The 20,336-nt window shown below is 31.6% G+C and overlaps 1 long non-coding RNA gene and 1 other non-coding gene across 2 annotated transcripts; one reads left to right on the plus strand and one right to left on the minus strand.

Annotated features, from left to right (window-relative positions):
* Nucleotides 1-1,429: 1,429 nt before the first annotated feature.
* LOC123303100 lies at nucleotides 1,430-20,023 on the plus strand. Its single transcript, XR_006535563.1, has 3 exons — nucleotides 1,430-1,440; nucleotides 2,015-2,020; nucleotides 19,913-20,023. It is a non-coding gene; the product is annotated as an uncharacterized LOC123303100 (long non-coding RNA).
* On the minus strand, nucleotides 11,961-12,032 carry Trnaw-cca. The gene has a single exon. It is a non-coding gene; the product is annotated as a tRNA-Trp (tRNA).
* Nucleotides 20,024-20,336: the final 313 nt, after the last annotated feature.

The following is a 20,336-nucleotide window of genomic DNA, read 5'->3' on the forward strand; positions in this document are numbered from 1 at the left end:
ACCCACAATTCTGAGCTACATAGCAATTTTCAACTTTCAATCTCTTATAAATATTAATAGATAAAAATTTTTAATAAAAAATACTTTTTAAGGGACAAGCTTTTATTGTACTAAATAGTAGAAAATAATTTTATCAATGAATCAATCATACCCGACTTTTTTGTTAAAGTTTGAGGCGCTCAATTTAAAATATCAAAAATGAATCGGAACGCCTCATCTACTCCACATGCCTAGTTATCTTTTACGAATAGTCAGTTATGAGTGACTTATAGATAAAACTATTTTCTACTTATTAGTACAATCAAAGCTTGTCTCTTAAAAAATATTTTTTTTTTAATTTTTAATTTAAGACTAAAACAAATGTATATATATCAAATATGGTGGAAGCGATGGGAAAATCAGGACCCTTACCATGCATTGTCATCCAAATTAAATGTGCATGCAAAATTTCCGCTCAATCGGAATTCGGGAGGTGGATCAAATTTGAGTTGCAAGATTTGATTTCAGACAGACAACAGGACAGGTGAAACTAAATAAAAGCTTGTTAAATCGATTACAATAACTTCTAATCATTGTTTCTTACAAAAACAATAATAGAAGTTAAAATGAGTGGTTTTATTTTTCTAAAAATAGTTCGTAAAAACAAAAAAATACCTGACTCTTGTAGTAAGTATATGTATATCGAAATAATACGCAGTGGTCGATAGATAAATACTTGAGAGAAGACTCATCATGTCTGTTGAATATCCCCATAAAGCACTGTTTTGTGTGTGTATTATAGCTATGTGTTGTACCTACAAACTTGTCTTTTGATAGAAGCATGATTTGCGACTACGCTTCGCTACTAAAAACCAAAGGACTCGACCCCACGACACATATGAATGTACGATTTTGATAGACTTCTATTTATGGTTATAAAAAATGATTCTGTTCTTTTTTTTTATATAAAATAAAAACGATTATTCCATTTTAGTTTAACGAGTATTTGGAATGTTCTGTTCATCAGAATAAATAGAGCAGTAAAAACAAAGGTATTCTTCTTCGCCATTTTGTGTCCTGTCATAGTTGACAAACATGTGAAAAATGTTGGGATATCGTGTAGAAATTTGAATTATAACAAACATTAATTTGAGTATAAAATAAATTATTTAATTTTAAAGGTTTAAAAAGTTTTTTCAAAAGGGAAATTGAGATTGATTTTATACACATAATATTGTCTATTTTATGACTGCTTTTAATCATGGGGAAACCGCCGGCTGGTTTTCTTACAAAATCCTTTCAAAAATACTTTAAAAGGTTTAAGACTTTAAGTGCAATAATGCATTATATTACCAATTTTTTCCTGTATACTTTAAAATACATTTGAGGATACTTTGTCCTTGTATCCCAAATAATCAACAAACAAATAAAAAAATAAAAATTAGCAGCTATTTATAATTTGTTAGATAGTTGAATGAAGCTCACTGAAAACTCAATGAAACTCAAACTGAAAAATTTATTATCTAGAATTAGTGTACACCAAATAGAAATAACTAAAATATTAAACAATTTAATAATATACACTCAATGGCAAAGAATATCGTCTAGATAGAATTATATAAAAATTATCAGATATCTTCTCGATTAAAAGATCCGATCTGTTCGATGTACAGCTCAATAGAAAGCATTCATTTTCAACTTTTTCTAAACGTAAATAAAATGTTATTTAATTCCTATCGCTTTGTGCAGAGAGTTGAAAGACTGAGAAAAAATTTTACTCTATATTACGTTTTTTTCCACTGTCCAATTTCCTCATTTATATAAAAAAAATGTCAATAACAGTACATTGTCAGGACAGAATTTGGAACTGTAAATAATTCGATAATTTGCTTATTCTTGTTTAAAATTAAAAAATGATAAAATGGTAATCGGAAAGATCAAAAATTTTGTAGACTCGGAGTATTGTTGTAATTACGAGTGGTTTGGTTGAGTTTGTTGACTATAAAGGAGTTTGGTTGAGTTCTGAAGTTTTAAGCCGTGCGTTAAAAAAATTGGGCACCATTACAGAAATTTTTTTTCGGTTTATTTCTTCCGGATCTATGATTCCGATCTATTAAGTGAAAATAAATAAATCAAATGAAAATATAACTTAATTAAAACTGTATTTTTAGGATTCACAAAGTTAATTTATTCGGATTAAATTTGCACCTCCGTATACAATCCAGAACAAAAAATGAGTATTGCATTTCCCATATTCTTTTGAATAAAAAAAACCATGGTTTTTAAAAGTTCAAGAGAGAAGCTCATAGAACCTCAGTTCTTTAGAGACAGAGTAAAGTGGATTGAAAACTGTTAAAGATAAAGCGAGCTTTATTTAGTAAAAATGGTTCTTAAAATATTAACAACTTTTGTTCAAAAACCATTTTTTCGAAAACTTTTGTATCGAAACCAAAGTATAAATCTTTTTGGTTAACTTTAGGTTGCAAATTTAAAGACAATACATTTTATATTATATGTATAAATTATACATATTGGGAATCTCGGAACGGCTCCAACGATTTTCAAGAAATCTAGTATACAGGGAGATTTTGGGGCGTAAAATCGATCTAGTTAGGTTCCATTTTTAGAAGACGTCATTTTATCTCGGAAACTTAAATGTCAGTAATGGCTTCAATGATTTTCATGTAATTTAGTATACAAGGGCTTTCGGGGGCTTGTAGAAAACATCTTTTTATCTCGGAAACGTCTTCAACGATTTTTTACCAAAAAAAAAAAATAATAATAATACCGAGCAAAGCTGATGATGAGAAATTTAACTTTATTGTAGTTAGAATTTTAACCACCAGACGCCATGACTTAAATGGTCGGTTTTAAATTCCGATAAATCTACTTTTGGTTATATATTTATACATACTTTTGATTCGGAAAACGCTTCCACTCCGTTGTACCTACAGAGATTGTGTGGTATTGACATTGTTTTTTATATACATAATATATAAAAAAGTTTTTCCGTGTGACAAATTGATAATTTGAAAATTGTTTAAATGATCGTATAGAATTGTTTAAATAAACGAAGAGCAGTCAGTAGTCAAACTAGAAGCTATTTGACAGTAATATTTCAATTATTTAGTGATTCGTTGTTAAATAATCATTATATACCTAACTCTATCCTTGTTTATTACACCTAGTTTAAAGTTTACATACGTGATAGATAATTCATAGACAAATATATTTTATTTCTACATTGTGGGATTAAAATAATCATTAAATTTCCTAGAATTATCCATCCTCTGAGAATCGGTTCACTTTTAATAGGTAACGTAAATTAAACAAACATAACTGCTAACATGGCCTATTTTCTATTAAAGATGAACTATCAGTTAGTTCAAATCAAAATAGGTCTGAGTCCAAAAAAAATTTATCCAATTCATGATTTTCTTCTATGACGTTAGACATTCTTGCAAAACTCATTTCAGAAAGCCAAGAATAGAAAGTTCGATTAATTGAGTTAGTAGCGATGATACTAAACCTTGGAATTGTATTGAGTGATACCAAGCCCTAAATTATCAGTTTAAATTTTTCTAATTTTCTATTTCCCACATGAGTTATCAAAAACTAAGAATAAAACTAAAGAATATTAAAAATTTAACAATTTAAAAAAAAAAATTATCTTTTTTTACATTTTAATCAAAATATTAAAATGTATCATTCTTACCTACGTTGCCAATATTTGAGAGATAAATTAAAAATCTATTTTGACTTATGACATTCTTTTGTTTTTAATAAGATAAAATATTCTATCATAATTTTTACATATATGTTCATTTGTTTTTAGTCTTCCAAATATTTTTTATGTATTTCATACAGTAACGATTTTCTAATCTAATTTTCACGGAAAACCTAAAAAAAAAAATTTACGCAACTCTGTTTTAATGACGAGCAATCATAGTTGGGTGTTCTTCTACTTTGTCCATATTTTAAGTTTACTGACATTCAGTTTCACATACACACAATCTTTAAATCAAATAATTCAAATTCAGATAAGACTTAAAAATAAGATAAGCATTCAACTCAACTTATTATAAAATAAAATATTTTTTACCAAAAGATTATTTTAATACAGGAAATAATATGTATGAGTTAAGTCTATGGTAAAATAATGTCTCCATGTAAATGTTTGATTCCTTTACCCATACGCGCCCAGAAAGGAGGGCACGACGAGGATTTTTTCCCTTCTAAAAGGGAACCTGCCCAATTTTTCTCAAATAATGCAAGCACTAGTTACCTACAAATAACAAAGCTTGAGATCACAACGATAGAAATTTTTAGTTAGCTATGATTATTAAACTAATGAGGATTTTAGGTATTCATAACTCAAAAGAGCTTTAATTCCACTGCGCCAATTTTTTTGCATAGACAATTTGAATATGGTACATTTAAATCAGAGTAATTGCTTTATAACGAGCAACTTATCCTCATTTTTATCCAAAATTTAATCAGAATTAGTATCAATTACTTACCAGTAATAAATTGTTGAATTACAAGTGGCTCATTTGGTAAATCAATTCGACCTTTCGATTTTCAGATTATCTTTTGACGACTGGGTTTTCATTTTAACCCCTTCAGTTAATCGAATATTCCATTTATGGATTTTTTAATTTTAAGTTTTGCAAGAAAATCTGACGGTAGAAGGAAATTTGAGACACGGGTAGTTAAAAGATAAGAACATAAAAGGGTAGGGTTGACCACTCTAATAAAGGAGGGTGAGATTGGGTAAACCAAGTGTCATTCTCATTCTGGAAATAATCCTACGTGCGCTCATGATATGTCTCCATGTAAATGTTGATTCCCTTTACCCTTCGTATACCATAAACAAGAAATGACAGCAGTGATAAACCAGTTTCTGTGTATAATGTCGAATGTAACTATTTACATATATAGCTATACGCGTCAAATTCAAATAATATAATTCAATTACGTATTTATCGATAACTTCTCTCGTAAACATAAAAATATTTTCAAATCTATACTTCTTTTTTTTAGAAAAAAAAATGGTCATAGATAATAATAGAACTTTATGGTATAGCACATTTATTATTATAAACCTGAGAAAAGGTTACGTTCATATATCTACATGTTAGGAAATATGCATTTCTGTTGTACTGATTATTATACAGTAAAAACAATTTTGAGCGGCATAGCTTTCGGCGCCTGAAAGCATTTTGTATGAATTATGCATACTATAAAGAATGAAACACTTAAAATTTTCATGTTCATTCCATTTTCAATCTCGTAGAGTCTTTTCGCTAAAGTTACAACAGGTACTGAACCACAGATTGTGGCATTAGTCGTATGTGAGACATCTAGCTATTTTTGATTTTTGTTAAGCCTTACCTCCAGGGTCAGACAGTGCCAAGTACCTCCCATCAAGACCTCCCTCTAATGGAGCAGGGATACGCCCAGTTAGCGCTCGAAAACTTCTAGTGTGTCTTCCATCTTACAGTATTAGGTATTGACTCACACAAGTAATGACGAAAACGTGAAGATGAAGCTCCCCTGTACTCGTCTGGTTGCCTTTGATTCGGGTAAAAAAACCGCGTTTTAGCAGTCAGGCAAGGCGAAGCGTTCACAAGCGAAACACCATTAGTACGCTATAGTACGTTTCTCGCTCGAATTTGTACTTCTTCGAAAGAATATGGAAGAGGGAAGAATGCGGACACTTCATTAAGTTCACTTGGGTGAAGATCAATTCATTTCAAGTAAGATTAGTAAGTATCCTCAAGTGAGATAAGCGATCTTTCTGTAATTTAGTTTCACCATATGTTTACCGAGCTTACAATGACCAGTTAGCGGAATGGTAAATTATATTAAATTAGGTCTTTTCTACTGCGACCAGTTTGATATATTGTACCTACTTTCCTTCAAAGGAGTTTCAGAAGCTCTGCAGCTTTACTAGACTTTCGAATATTGTTAGGCGAAGGTATCGTTTGAGAGAGAATCACACAGACTGTGTATTCCAGTTTCTTCCTCTTCATGACAAAGCACAGAAATTTTTGTTTATTTTCGCATACTAGCAAAAGTATTTTTACTAGTATTTTTTTTCGGCAAAATTAAGACAAATTTTTTCCTGGATCATTCAAAACCTGAATTCCAGTATGCCTCAGGAGACTTATAGTATAATTTATATAAACATCAAAAGCTTTTATAGATTTTATTCTGTAAAATTATAGACTAAGGTAGGATTGATTATGTCTTTGATGTCGCTTTACGGTTTCACTGTACATACGTATATTTACAGCAAGGAACGATACTTATATAGTAATAATGATAATAATAATAATAATAATAATAATGAAATCAGAAATAACAAACACAAATTCTTTGCTAGTTCATCATAAAATGTTATGAAAAATAACATGCGCATAAGCATTGAATGAACATGTTGCGTTCCTTTTAAACGATATCTCTTAACAACTTTAGTTCACCAAATTAAAGAACGTAAAGATTCAGAGACGAAGACTTATAGGCCTTATTATATTAGTTCTCTTATTGTATTAGCACTTCTGAAGGTGCCGAAAAGTCAAATAAAATCTGAAATAAAAAAATGGTACACCCACTCAACCGATCTAGAGCGAACTACTCTTAAAAATAGGTTTCTGAACGTTTTCAACTTTATATAAATCAGCCAAGAGTTTTGGATGATTATTACACCCATTGTAAACTAAGACTATGCACAAAATCAATTTTACCTAGGACAAAAAGGTGAAAAGTTGGAAAAACTGGGATATTAATTCTGTGTAAATATGAAAACCTCCCTTTCATAAGAGACTGTTGGGACATGGTGTGGAAATAATTAAAAACAAATAATAATTTCACTTTAAAAAAAATTATTTTAATTTAATTCAACGCGAGAGATCAAAGCTTACAAAAAGGGCTGAATTGCGATTTATGATACCCTTTTAACATGTGATAACCTCTTACTCTTGTGATAACCACTTTTTTCTTAGGAGGGTCCTTACAGGATACCTTCCCCTGTATATGAATACATAGTCATACGATATTGCCAAATTTTTAATATATTCGCGATCTCTCTTGTGTCTACTAACTTTTATCCTCCCCCCCCTCCTAATTCTAATGAACGTCCTTTAAGATTCCATCGTGTAAAAGCAGCTTAACCATGCACTACAAGAAATAATTTCATATATCTCTTTAAAAAAAAATTCGTACCGCAAGAGCTGTGTTAGCTAAGCGAATTTCATCAGAGATTGCAAAAAGAACACATTTTTTTAAAACTGAATATTGCAGTTTTAATTTTTCAAAAATTTTTATTTAGAAAACTAAGAGTTCCTTGTTTATCCCCCCACCCCTTGTTTATCGGTCGATTTTTCTCATTAACGAACTAGACCTTTCAAATACCAAAATCCTCCGTGATATCAAATTTTATTCAAATCGGACTCAAATTTGAGACCGCTAGAGAGAGTACAGACACATAAATTTTAACGATGGTCATTTTTGACGTCTATTAGGTACGATCATTTGAACATTTGAAGAAATTTTTTCAAAATGCCATCATCAGTACAAAATCAATAGCTCCATTTCCTTCGGAAATTCGCTAAAATGTAAAGTGAACAACGACGCTTCAACGCTTATATCATTCCATAAACGTAAAACTATGTTCACCATTCGCATAGCACACAGCAACCTGTGTGGCCATCTCTATTCTTGATGTTTCAAAAATTTATCACGATTTACTTGTGATCAAAAACAAAATATGATATTGGTTCTATGTATGATAATATATGGACAATATTTTTACCGAGAGATAAAAAATTATTAAATAAATTTGTGCAATTATAACCTGATCAAAGCACCCTAGTCGCTGTATTAGCTCAATTGGTTAAGGCGTAATCAATTCCGTCCGCGGTATGCTTAGGGTAGCGAGGTTCGATTGCCGCCGTCGCAACAAACTTAATTTAATTAATAGTTGTGATGGGCTGGTGTAGTGTATGGTATATGTGTGAACGAGGTGCACTCAGCCTCTGAAATTGAGGAGCTGATAAATGAAATCATCAGTGGAAAGGTGGTAAAAGACATATATGGTATCACACTGGGCTCTATAGCCTAAGTATGTCCCTCGTGGACAGCCAATAACCTAATCTAACTTTCTGATCAAAAGCTCTTACAGAAACAAAAATTTTTAACGGATAACAAAGATCTACAAAGTCTGATGAGTTAATTTCGCTGCGTTAATTTCGAATCGATCGACGAAATGGTTCAGTTATCAAAATTAATTACAGCTTCAGTATACATTTTTGAACATATTATATAGGTTCAATTAACTAAAATCACTCTGTACTGAATAATGTTTTTGTGTATGTCATAGTAGGTTTTTATTTGTCTTAAATTTTCATATTATTACAATAGTAGTGCCCCGTAGCGTTGCTGTAGTGAAATTAGTGTACAGTATGCTTCATAATTGTACAGGAAAATTGAATTCCTTGTAAATTTCAGCCAAAATCTTTGTATTTAGTCTTATTTTAAGGAAATACGAGCTGGGTAGATTAAGGATTCAAATAACTTGAAGGGCTTAGACTTAAAGTAAGGATACAAATTTTTCGTCATGTGTTTTAATTTTCGAAATATTGAAGACTTTTGTCGAGTTATATCATAATTTAAAATCAAAATATAACTAAAAAAAAAAAATTTTGTACCTAAAATTATTTTAACAAAGATTGAACCTCCTTAATGAAGTCCGCCAACACAGTTTTTAACCATGCATTTATGTAATATGTTAAAAATGTCTACTAATTAAGTCCCCCTTCGTTCCCTGTCTCATATTTTCAAAACTACTTTCATCGTATTTAAACTATAGATCGAAAATATCAAGCATTTTACTGAAAACCGTGATTGAACTTGCTGTGAACCTTGCTTGAACCGAGGCTAGGAAGCAGCCTCACTTCGCTTGGTGCCTCGGCTTCGAGTCACGAGGCAGAGGTTGGTGAGGTTAAAAATTTTAAGCCTAATTTATTAAAAATTACATAGAAAATACTTAATAAATTATAAATGATATAAAAATTAATAAATACTCTACGCTACTCTACTCTTATTCTAATTATAAAATTTTATAATAAATTATGTTATAATTTAATTATTAAAATATTATCATATTATTATCATATATGTATAATAATATAATTAAAAATATCTATTTATATATTTATAATTAATAATATCTACAGCAATAGAATTTTTGTTTACGAGTCATAATGAATCATTTTTCAGGAGTCATAAAAATTTTCACAATAAGGAACTTATATTCCGTGTTTTAAAAATCGCGGTAAAACTGAAGTCAAAGATTGTAAAACTTTAATTTAGGCTAGTGGAGGCTAGTCAACATTCTACCTCGGCCGAGGTAGAGACGAAGCGAGGGTAGTGAAGACTCTATCTTGGCTGAGGTCGAGTCGAGTCGAGGATCATTATAAAAAACGCCTCGTGAAACTCTACCGTGACTACTTCGTGTACGTTCATTTTAAAAATCAAATTTAAAAATAGCTGTCGTTTAAAGAGAGCAAATTTTAGCATTTTTCAACTATCCTTTTTTCATGTTTTGAGATATTCTAAGTCGGAGGATCTATAGAAAATGGATCTCCATAACCCATAACTAAAAAAAGTGCATTTCGAATGGCATGCCCGTTAAGACTTTTGATCAGGATGCGATGCTATGATTTACGACATCTCGCAATATGAGCAAATTTGACCATTCCAAACGATCTCTGTGTGGTTATATCTGTAACGAATTCAAATCAATTCGTTTCTTTTATACCATCCAATATTATAAGTTTTATTGAATACTGAAAAGACTACCGATAAAAAAATAAGTGTGACTCAGCTCAACAAGATAATTAGGTCTAAAATATCAATAAAAAAGAAGTAAAACTTACTACTAATAAGTTATTAATACTTACTTTCGCAATACAATATAAGACACTTCGATCAAGTGTGAGTAAAGTTTTGAACTCATGGCTCAGTATATATGTTCTCATTCTACAAACCAAAAAATGCAAATAAGCTCAAGGATATTAATTGATTTTATTGAAATGATTCGAAATAGAGTTTGTCACAATTTTTTTCTATGAATTCCGTTTACCGATTTCTGATTCGCTAAGGATTTTTCGCTAAATTACTACACAAAAATTAACTCGTTCAGTTAAACTATGCATAAACTAGAATTAAAAAAGAAAATACTACACTATATCTTTGTACACTTTCAGAACTGTAAAATAAATATTCTTTAAGTACTTCGGCCGTTTGATCAAGTACGGCGAATGTTCAGTTGTTTTTTGCGGTAAGTGATAGTTCAAAGTTCCTTGATCACAATAAACACAGTTTTGGGGACAAAATTGTGAATTATTTCATTTTAAAATTGTGATTTTTAACACTGTACCTTATAATAATCTTAACTGTACAAAAATTAATCGGTAATTGATTGAGCTTCAAAAAAGTTTTCATTATGAAGAAAATTTATCACAGATTCTGTTTATGCCAAAAAAAACATTACCTGACGGCGCACTTCAAAACGAAAACGTCAAAAACTAGTCAAATTGACATATAACTTTTATCTTTTACGATATTTTTTAAGCATTAAATCAAATTTCAAATTTTCTTCATTTAGAACACGAGTGCCACCTGTGAATTGGAAATAGAATTCTCGTTAAATTTGAATACATGAGCGCCCTTTATGAATAGAAAATAGAACTAACGTTGTATATATGCTTGATAGAAGCGAACGTTCAAGTTTCAAAACATTCCAAGGTGATGACGTCACGTTTTCAACTACAATATCAGGAAAATCACAAAACCTATATCTTTACCTTGAGAAAGTGCTCATTCCTGAATTTAAAGAACAAAATTCCAAATTTGCTCGAATTTCACTATTGACTATTGATACACTATTGATACAAGATTGTTACGGAACTTTATCAAAGATGTATATAATTCTATACAATAATAGAAGTTTCGTATCTTTTATTTTTTTTCTTTTATTTATATTTTATTTTATTGAATACAAAATTTAATCCAATTATTACTTGTCTGTAAGGATATTTTTCAAATAATATACGAACGAACGAGAGAAGTATCAGGTGAAAAGTTGTTATGTTAATAATATCACGAACAATGAAAATCTTTTTAAAAAGTGTATGTACATAAACATATATATTTTTTAGTCATATTTTCCATGAAAATACAGACTTATGAACTGTTTTTAAAGCCAATAGGGGTGGGGGGAGGCGGGTGTTTTGGGTCTTCCTAACCATATTGGACGTCGTTGAAATACGCCTTTTATGTTCCCTTCTTATTCGTTGTATGCGTAGTCATGGTAGGGACAATAAATTCGACGCCAGCGCTGCTAGTGGATAATTTTGAAGTTAGAGGAGGCTGTTATGACTAACATGCAATTCTTTACATGAAAACAAAAAAATGACAGAGTTAATTGTTTAAATTCCATGTATAGACTGTGTTGATTACACTTTCACATTACACATACATAACTAATATTCCCATATAATAAAATAAATAAAATTCCCAATAAAATGTTTCAAACTAAAGTTGTTTATTTTTAAGAAACATTTTTTACATTTAAACTTTAGTTCTATCTTTAACGGTTTACAAATTGAGATAAGACCCAATTGACCAATGTTGCTCATTTACAAACTTTACCTCACTTTTTACGTCCTAAGCACGCTATAAAAATTGCAGCTTGATATCTCTGCGTTTTTGAGTTATCCTGATTACGGACAGAGAACCGGAAATGGATTAATTAGGTGATTCTATGAACACCTATACCAAAATTTTGTTACAAACTTAGGACTAAACTTAATATACTATGTATATTTCATATATACATGGTATAAAAAGAAGTTTCATTACTTAATTTGTTGCAAAAATACAGTTTTTAAAACCATGCTCAAAAAAATTTTGATTGACCCCGACGTGATTTGAACACGCAACCTTCTGATCTGGAGTCAGACGCGCTACCGTTGCGCCACGGAGTCGTTGTTAATATTGCTTCTCACTGTGAACTTGGCATGAGTGATCAACTTTGTGTTATAATTATGTGAAACAGTTTTTAAACAGATTTTGAGTATTTTCACAATTTAGAATTGATAGAAAGCCGCTGTCTGTTATCTGTAACTAAACGGTTTCACGTAATTGCGCCTTTACTCGCTTTGCCACTTATCTCGTTAGCTAAACACCTACGAGAAGAAAATGTGAATAATAAAACGATTGAAGCAAATACTGAGGAGAAAATATGACCAGAGTGATGGAGGTCTGCAGCTCACAAGTTGTTTTTTTATAAAGTCTTGTATCTACGTATTGTTAACAAAATCAACCAATTTGTATTTTCTATAAGTCATATCGGTAATAATTTCTTTTTAAAATGCAATAACGAACTCTCAACAATAGAAAATGTAAAGGTAAACAGAATATTTTGCATACCTGTTGTGCGTTTTCATAATGTCCGTTCATCAAAAAATATTTTATTTACATCCAGTTTTCAATTTAAAAAATAATCACTTTACTTCGACAAGTCGAACTTTTAGAGGTCACAAGTCTAACATTCACAGTGGAAATAACTTCGGAAAGTTAGGTCTATCACATCCAAATTTTATCCAATTTTCGTAAACCAAGTATGTAATTCTACTAAATTTGGGTCATACTTTTCAAATTTGTCATCAAAATTAACCTAGCTGTTATAGGTTTCAAGAATGTGGAGCCCTGTTCCCGGAATTAAGCAATGATTGATAGCTAGCGAAAAACTGACATTGCAACTGAAAAGAATGACCCAAAATTAGTGGGTTTCAAAAAAAATTCCAATAAGATCCGATCAAATTTGCCTGTGTTATCTAAAAAATCGAATTTATATGCCGAAATTATATATTTTTTAACTGTTGGGTTGGGTTGGGTTTAAAACAAAAAATTTAATTTTGCTCTATCACATCCAAAATTTATCGAATTTTAATAAATCAAGTATGTAATCCTACTAAATTTAGGTCATACTTTTCAAATTTGTGGTCAAAATTAATCTAGCTATAAAAGATTTCAAGAATGTGGAGTCCTCGTCCCGGAATTAAGCACATAAGTGAGCAAAAAACTGACATCAAAGCTGAAAAGTTCGAGCCAAAATTAGTGGGTTTCCAAAAAAATTCCAATCAAATCGGATCAAATATGCCTTTGTTATCAAAAAATTGAATTTTTTAACTTCATGACGTCATCAAAATCCAAAAAATTTAATTTTGCTCTATCTTTCCCAAATTTTAACCAATTTTGATAAACCAAGTATGGAATCCTACTAAATTTGGGTCATACTTTTCAAATTTGTTGTCAAAATTAACCTAGCTATAATAGATTTCAAGAATTTGGAGTCCTGGTCCCGAAATTAAGCCCATAAATGATAGCTAGCCAAAAACTGACATCAAAGCTGAAAAATTCGACCCAAAATTAGTGGGTTTCAAAAAAAATTCCAATAAAATCGGATCAAATATGCCTCTGTTATCAAAAAATTGAATTTTTTAACTTCATGACGTCATCAAAATCCAAAAAATTTAATTTTGCTCTATCTTTCCCAAATTTTAACCAATTTTGATAAACCAAGTATGGAATCCTACTAAATTTGGGTCATACTTTTCAAATTTGTTGTCAAAATTAACCTAGCTATAATAGATTTCAAGAATGTGGAGTCGTGGTCTCGAAATTAAGCATATAAATGTTAGATAGCGAAAAAATGACATTAACGCTGAAAAGAATGAACTAAAATTAGTGGATTTCAATAATAATTACAGTAAGATCGGATTTTATTTGCCTGTGTTATCAAAAAAATCGAATTGTTTAACTTAATGACGTCATCAGAATCCAAAATATTTACTTTTGCTTCATCACATCCAAATTTTATCCAATTTTGATAAACCAAGTATGTAGCCCTATTAAATTCACCGTACTTGCCCAAACAGTCGATCTACTTTAAATGAACGATAACAATAACAGTTTTGATTACAGCTTGTTTACGACCTTAAATAGTGAAACTAGTATAAGTATGCATAATTTATGATTATTTATGACTTGTTTATAAAACTGTTTATATGTGTATGATATTTAGAACAATGTAATTATATATTGTTTTTCTAAGTAAGAATGACATTTCTGGAACAACATTAGACGAGTTGAGTGTATGCAAGATTTACAGTAACAACATGGAATAAAAACAGATGAATTAAGGATCACATATTTATATCTATGTACTTTAGAAGGCATACTAAAAGCATGTCTATCTAAAAGAAACTTCATATCAGAATAGAATTTTCAGATAATATAATCATATACGTGCATATGAAATACGAAAGGAATAAAGGAAATTAAAGGAGTGGGCTAATAAAAGAAATAAAATTTATAGATAGGATTGAAACCTGTTTGGGCCTCGCTCGGCAGTGACTAGCTTATTTGGTTTTGCTCAACAGCCGGGTTTTTGACAATTTGGCCGAGCAAATACATAGTAGTCCGTCCGCGGTATGCTTAGGGTAGCGAGTTCGATGAATAGTTGTGAAGTTGTGATGGGCTGGTGTAGTGCATGGTATATGCATGAAAGAGGTGCACTCCGCTTCTAAAATTGAGGAACTGATAAATAAAAATATCAGTGGATAGGTGGTAAAACACATACATAGTATCACAATGGGCTCTATAGCTTTTGTGGACAGCTAATATAACCTAACCTAACCCAACCACGTAGTAAGGGTTGAAAAAGCAAAAATTAGCATTATGATTGCGGAATCGCCACCATGATTGATTTGACCTAGAGTAATGAGAACTGATTTTGTTAATGATTTTAAAACTTATAGGACTTTTCAGCTTATTTTGTTGGTATCACGATAAGAAGTCAGTTGTAAAGCTTTTATATTCGTTCTATTAGAGTCACGTTCGTGCAGAATTTTTATCTTTGTACGTTTTGTTTTATTCATGCTTGTGTAAACTTTTTAAATCTGTACCTTGTGATTAAGTTTTGATAGATACTTAAGGATTAATGCCAAAACAAACTGACTGATAGTTTTCGTACAAAATTTTTAAATGTGCAAATTTCTAATATATTTATATTACTTCATACTTTTTTTAATTTCCCGATGCAATTGTCCTCGCCCCTCCGACAACACCACCTTCATAATTTACCAGGTGAGAGACCTGACCTAGGTGGTAACCCTATTTATATTACAGTAACATTTTTGGTCCCTGAAAGCTTTAAATAAACTGAAAACCTGTGCATCAATGTAAACACACCTCCATCAGTTCAATAAATCACCGACCTAAAAATACACTTACTCGTCATGAATAATGGTCAATGAACGAAAATTTTTTACCCTCTCAGACGACATCAAAGTGCCAAATAATAAAACAAAAAAAAATCAAACACAGTTTTTTGCAAATCTTTTGAAAAATGCCTTTAATTTCAAGTTTTGAAAACAAATTGAATAAAAACACAGAAACCATTATGAAACCGACAAAAGATCTAAAAATGTACTACAAGACTGATACGAATAGATTATTTATGTAAAATAAATAAAGACACCATACATTTAAATCACATTTATTAAACAAAGATGCTATTTTTTTAAATATCTTGTAAAAACGGATCTCAAATTTCATCTGTCATGTAAACACATTTGTGTTAACGCTTTTCAGTTTACTTTTGTTATACACTTTTTTTAAGCAGATTTTTTTACCACCAATTTCCTAAAGTTCTATATTCGTCAAACATTACACCTTCGAAAGCGACTTTCTTACATTTTGAATACGTTATTATAAAAAGAAAAAAAAAAAAACTTCCTATTAAAAACGAGTATTCAACTCTTTTCTTTTTTTTTTTTGTTAAGTTGGTACTTCATAATATGTACCAATTGTGTTTAGTGTGTGGTTTGTTTTTTTTTATGTATTTATTTTATAAATTTATCATTTTATAAATACAGACGTGGGAATTCAAACTATTGATAGATGCAATTCTTTACGTTTTTTTTTGTCTTTAACGATTTAAAGAATAATATTTAACACCTTTCTTATCAATGCAAAAATTAAATTAATCTTGAATGCAAAATGTTGTTTTTTTTTCATTTTGACGTGAGTACGATTTTTTAACGTTATTATTTTTTATACCAACGAATGTACTTTATGAATTGATCTTAGAGTCAGGTTCTGATAAATGACTATCATGTTCTCATTTTATTGAAGCCATATTGTTTTCTAATAGGGTATTTCACTATTTTTGAAAAAGTACATCAAAATGTTGATTTTGCTAATAAAAAGCCACCAAAAATTTATTTCGGAAAAATACACATTTTAAACCGTCAAAAACGCGGGCATCTACTTCGATGACGTAATATGGGTATCACTATACGAAATAACACAAATAAAAGTTTGACAGATATATTCATAGACATCTGATTATAATAAATATAAATACTTATTATCTATGGATATATTATACCCAGTTGTCTACTCTGAACTAGCTGATGGTCTATGGCTCATACCGACATGACATCACAGCAGGGCTTGCCCGCGTTTTAGGTCACTGGATAACAGTTTAAAAATTACGATTTTTAATTTTAATATTTTAAAAGAAAAAAAGTGCTTTTATGACTCGAAATCAGAATATTTAAGTATATTTTTACATAAATTTTAACTTTTTTCATAATTTATTTTTGACTAACGATAATACCCTATTCATTTGAATGCATCACTTCCAATTCATGGCAATGCATTTTCCATTCACTTGAAGCATTTTCTCAGTAGGAAATGCCAAGCTTGACGATGCAAACGAGGTAGGAAATTCAGCCTTGGTATTCTAGTCCTTACCCAAGGGTTGGTCAAGACTAATAAATTAAGTCTTAATTTGCAAACCCTTGATCAAGCCTTTACCAAGGCTAATAAATAAAACCTTAGCTTACCAACACTTGGCCAGGGTTAGTTACAAATTCAGTCGTAGTTTGACAGTTCCAATTCTAAAGCTCAAAACTCACCTCTGATTAGAGTTCATTTGGGATGTTTCCGAAGGAAGAGATTGAACGATACTCTTTTTAACGCCTTTAAAAGGACTGTCTGGTAGTTGGTTTTGGTTTCTAATACCTTACCTACTTATCTGGAGGTTAGTTATAGTCTTTCAAGGATTGTTGCTGCTAAATAGAAGAAAATAAAAGAATGAGGTAAAAACATTGAAAATTAGTATGTTTGGATCTGTGGATGTTTGTTAATCAATCACACAAAAACAACTGAAAGGATTTGGTTGAAATTTGGAAGGCAGATAGACGTGTCTTATGGAACAATATTCCGGAATAATAGGGAATAACTTAAAGATATAGAGATTCGTATCAAATATTAAAACCCATAAAATTGTAAACAAAATTGAGTATAAATGAGGACAAGAGAAGTAGAGGTTATAACGCAGTTGTGTTTGTTTTTAAAGATGAAATTATTCGTTGAATCGGATGGATAACTGCTAGTAATAAATAAAATAATAAAGCGCTAAGATAGACGACAGGCGCTAGGCGGACCAGAAATAATACCGATCAAGTTATTAACTATAAAAACCTAACTAGTATTTCAGTATCTCTCAGAAATTAATTATTATTCATATCACACGATAGAATCAAATGATTATAAAAATAGTTAATGTCATTTTTATAATTATAATATCTTCATTAGTACCTACCACAAATGCAAAAAAACTCGTGAAATAATAATAATAATAATAGTAATAATAATGGGGGTTAACCTCCGTTTCTTAGACCACGTCTATAATAGAGGCCATCCGCATCACTATTTTTATACCATGTATATATGAAATATACATAGTATATTAAGTTTAGTCCCAAGTTTGTAACGCTTAAAAATAATGATGCTAGGAAAAAAAGTGCTTTCAATGGATTTTTTTTAAATGTAGAAATACCGAGATAAAAAAGGGTGAAAGAGGGCTTGGTACATAGTAAAAAGCAGTATTGACTTTCCGGATTAGATTAATATGGCCTTTCATCTTTTGGTAAAAGGTCTTCGCAAAGCCAGAATGACACACCTAGTTTTTTAGTACTGGAAAGTCATAGGTCGGTCAAGTCAACTTGTCAGGTCTCAGGATATTTTGGCAATCATACCGGCGACCTTGTACTGCATATTTTGACGACCTCCATGAATTTTTTCAAAAGGTGGTCATAAAATTCTCCGGTACCTCACTGACCACTTTTCAAGGTATGTCCACGAGTTTTGCTTGTAAAAGCCCCTGTGTTCTGTTTCAACAGCAAATATTCCCGAAAGATATGATACAAAACACTAAACTCTCACAAAAAATATATTTATGATACATCGTTTGAGAAAATATCAAAAAACAACCTGTTGTCGTCCACAATACAGGCACACATACTCTCTCTCTCACACACACACATACACACAAACACACACTCACACAGCAGATAAGAAGAAATTTAAAAAAGAAAAAAAGGACCTAAAAAATATTTTTGCATGTTAATATAATTAAATGGTACTACACACAACAGAAAAAATGAAAAAATACAGTCAAAATCCGTTATACCGACGAATCCAAACTGAATAAAATATAAATACAGTGGAACCTAGCCAAGTGAGACTTCAAAGGTCCTGTAAATTTGTCTCACTTACTCAGTGTCTCAGATATTCAGGTAAAAATAATTATCTGCAGACAATTTCGGAATAATTAGATTCAATGCGGAATAATTTCAGAGACTGAGCAGAATGAAAATGTTGGCTCTACAGTCAGTTTTATAAAATATCTCGAAAATTACTCATTTAATGGTCAAATAAACACGATTTTTGTAATTTTCGGGTCAAAATTACCTTATAAACTTAGTTTTATCGAAATCGGAAACAAAAACTTTTTTTCACTTTTTGCAATTTGTAAAAATCGAAAAAATCATAAAAAATTCAAAAAAACACAATTTTTGTAATTTTTGGTTGGGTTGGGTTGGGTTGGGTTAGGTTGGGTTAGGTTGGGTTAGGTTGGGTTAGGTTGGGTTAGGTTGGGTTAGGTTGGGTTAGGTTGGGTTAGGTTGGGTTAGGTTGGGTTAGGCTGGGTTAGGCTGGGTTAGGTTGGGTTAGGCTGGGTTAGGTTGGGTTGGGTTGGGTTGGGTTGAGTGTGGGTGTGGGTGTGGGTGCGGTAGTGGGTGTGGGAGTGGGCGTGGGGGTGGGTGTGGGAGTGGGAGTGGGAGTGGGTGTGGGAGTGGGAGTGGGAGTTGAAATGGAAGTGGGAGTGGGAGTGGGAGTGGGAGTGGGGGTGGGGGTGGGTGTGGGAGTGGGAATGGGAGTGGGGGTGGGAGTGGGGGTAGTAGTGGTCGTGGGAGTGGGTGTGGGTGTGGGAGTGGGAGTGGGAGTGGGTGTGGGAGTGGGAGTGGGAGTGGGAGTGGGAGTGGGAGTGGAAGTGGGAGTGGGAGTGGGAGTGGGAGTGGGAGTGGGAGTGGGAGTGGGAGTGGGTGTGGGAGTGGGAGTGGGGGTGGTAGTGGGGGTAGTAGTGGTAATGGTAGTGGTAGTGGTAGTGGTAGTGGGAGTGGGAGTGGGAGTGGGAGTGGGAGTGGGAGTGGGAGTGGGAGTGGGAGTGGGAGTGGGAGTGCGAGTGCGAGTGGGTGTGGGTGTGGGTGTGGGTGTGGGTGTGGGTGTGGGTGTGGGTGTGGGTGTGGGTTGGATTTTTGTAAAACATAACCAAAAATTTCAAGAAGAAACTCAAGAAGAATATTTGTAATTACTTTTGTTTTATTTGTGTTTATTCCCATATTGTTTATATTGTGTATGTTTATTAACATACCCATGCGCCTGGCCTTAGCGATGACCATAAACAAATCGCAAGGCCAGTCGTTGGAAGTTTGCGAGATTAATTTAGAATTTCCATGCTTCTCGCATGGACAACTATATGTCGCGTGTTCACGTGTAGGAAAGCCATCGTCTTTATATATTTATGCTCCGAAAAACCAAACTAAAAACGTAGTTTATCAAAAAGCTTTAAATTGAATAGATATATTTATTATGATATATTGATTATATTTTGTTGTGTTAATAAAACACATAAAACATGTTAAAATGACAAACAAGTTTCATTTAATAACCTAATACCATTTTTACCGTAGATAATACAACCAGTGTTAATTTTTGACAAAAATAAATTAGAGTCTAAAGGTTGACATAATCATGAACCAAAAGTTGTAAAAAAAAAAGTTGCAGGTGATACGAAGTTCACCGGGTCATCAAAATCAACATTTTGAAGTACATTTTCAAATATAGTAGAATACCCTATTCTACGATTCCTA

This window comes from Chrysoperla carnea, chromosome X, assembly GCF_905475395.1.
Source record: "Chrysoperla carnea chromosome X, inChrCarn1.1, whole genome shotgun sequence".
NCBI lineage: Eukaryota > Metazoa > Arthropoda > Insecta > Neuroptera > Chrysopidae > Chrysoperla > Chrysoperla carnea.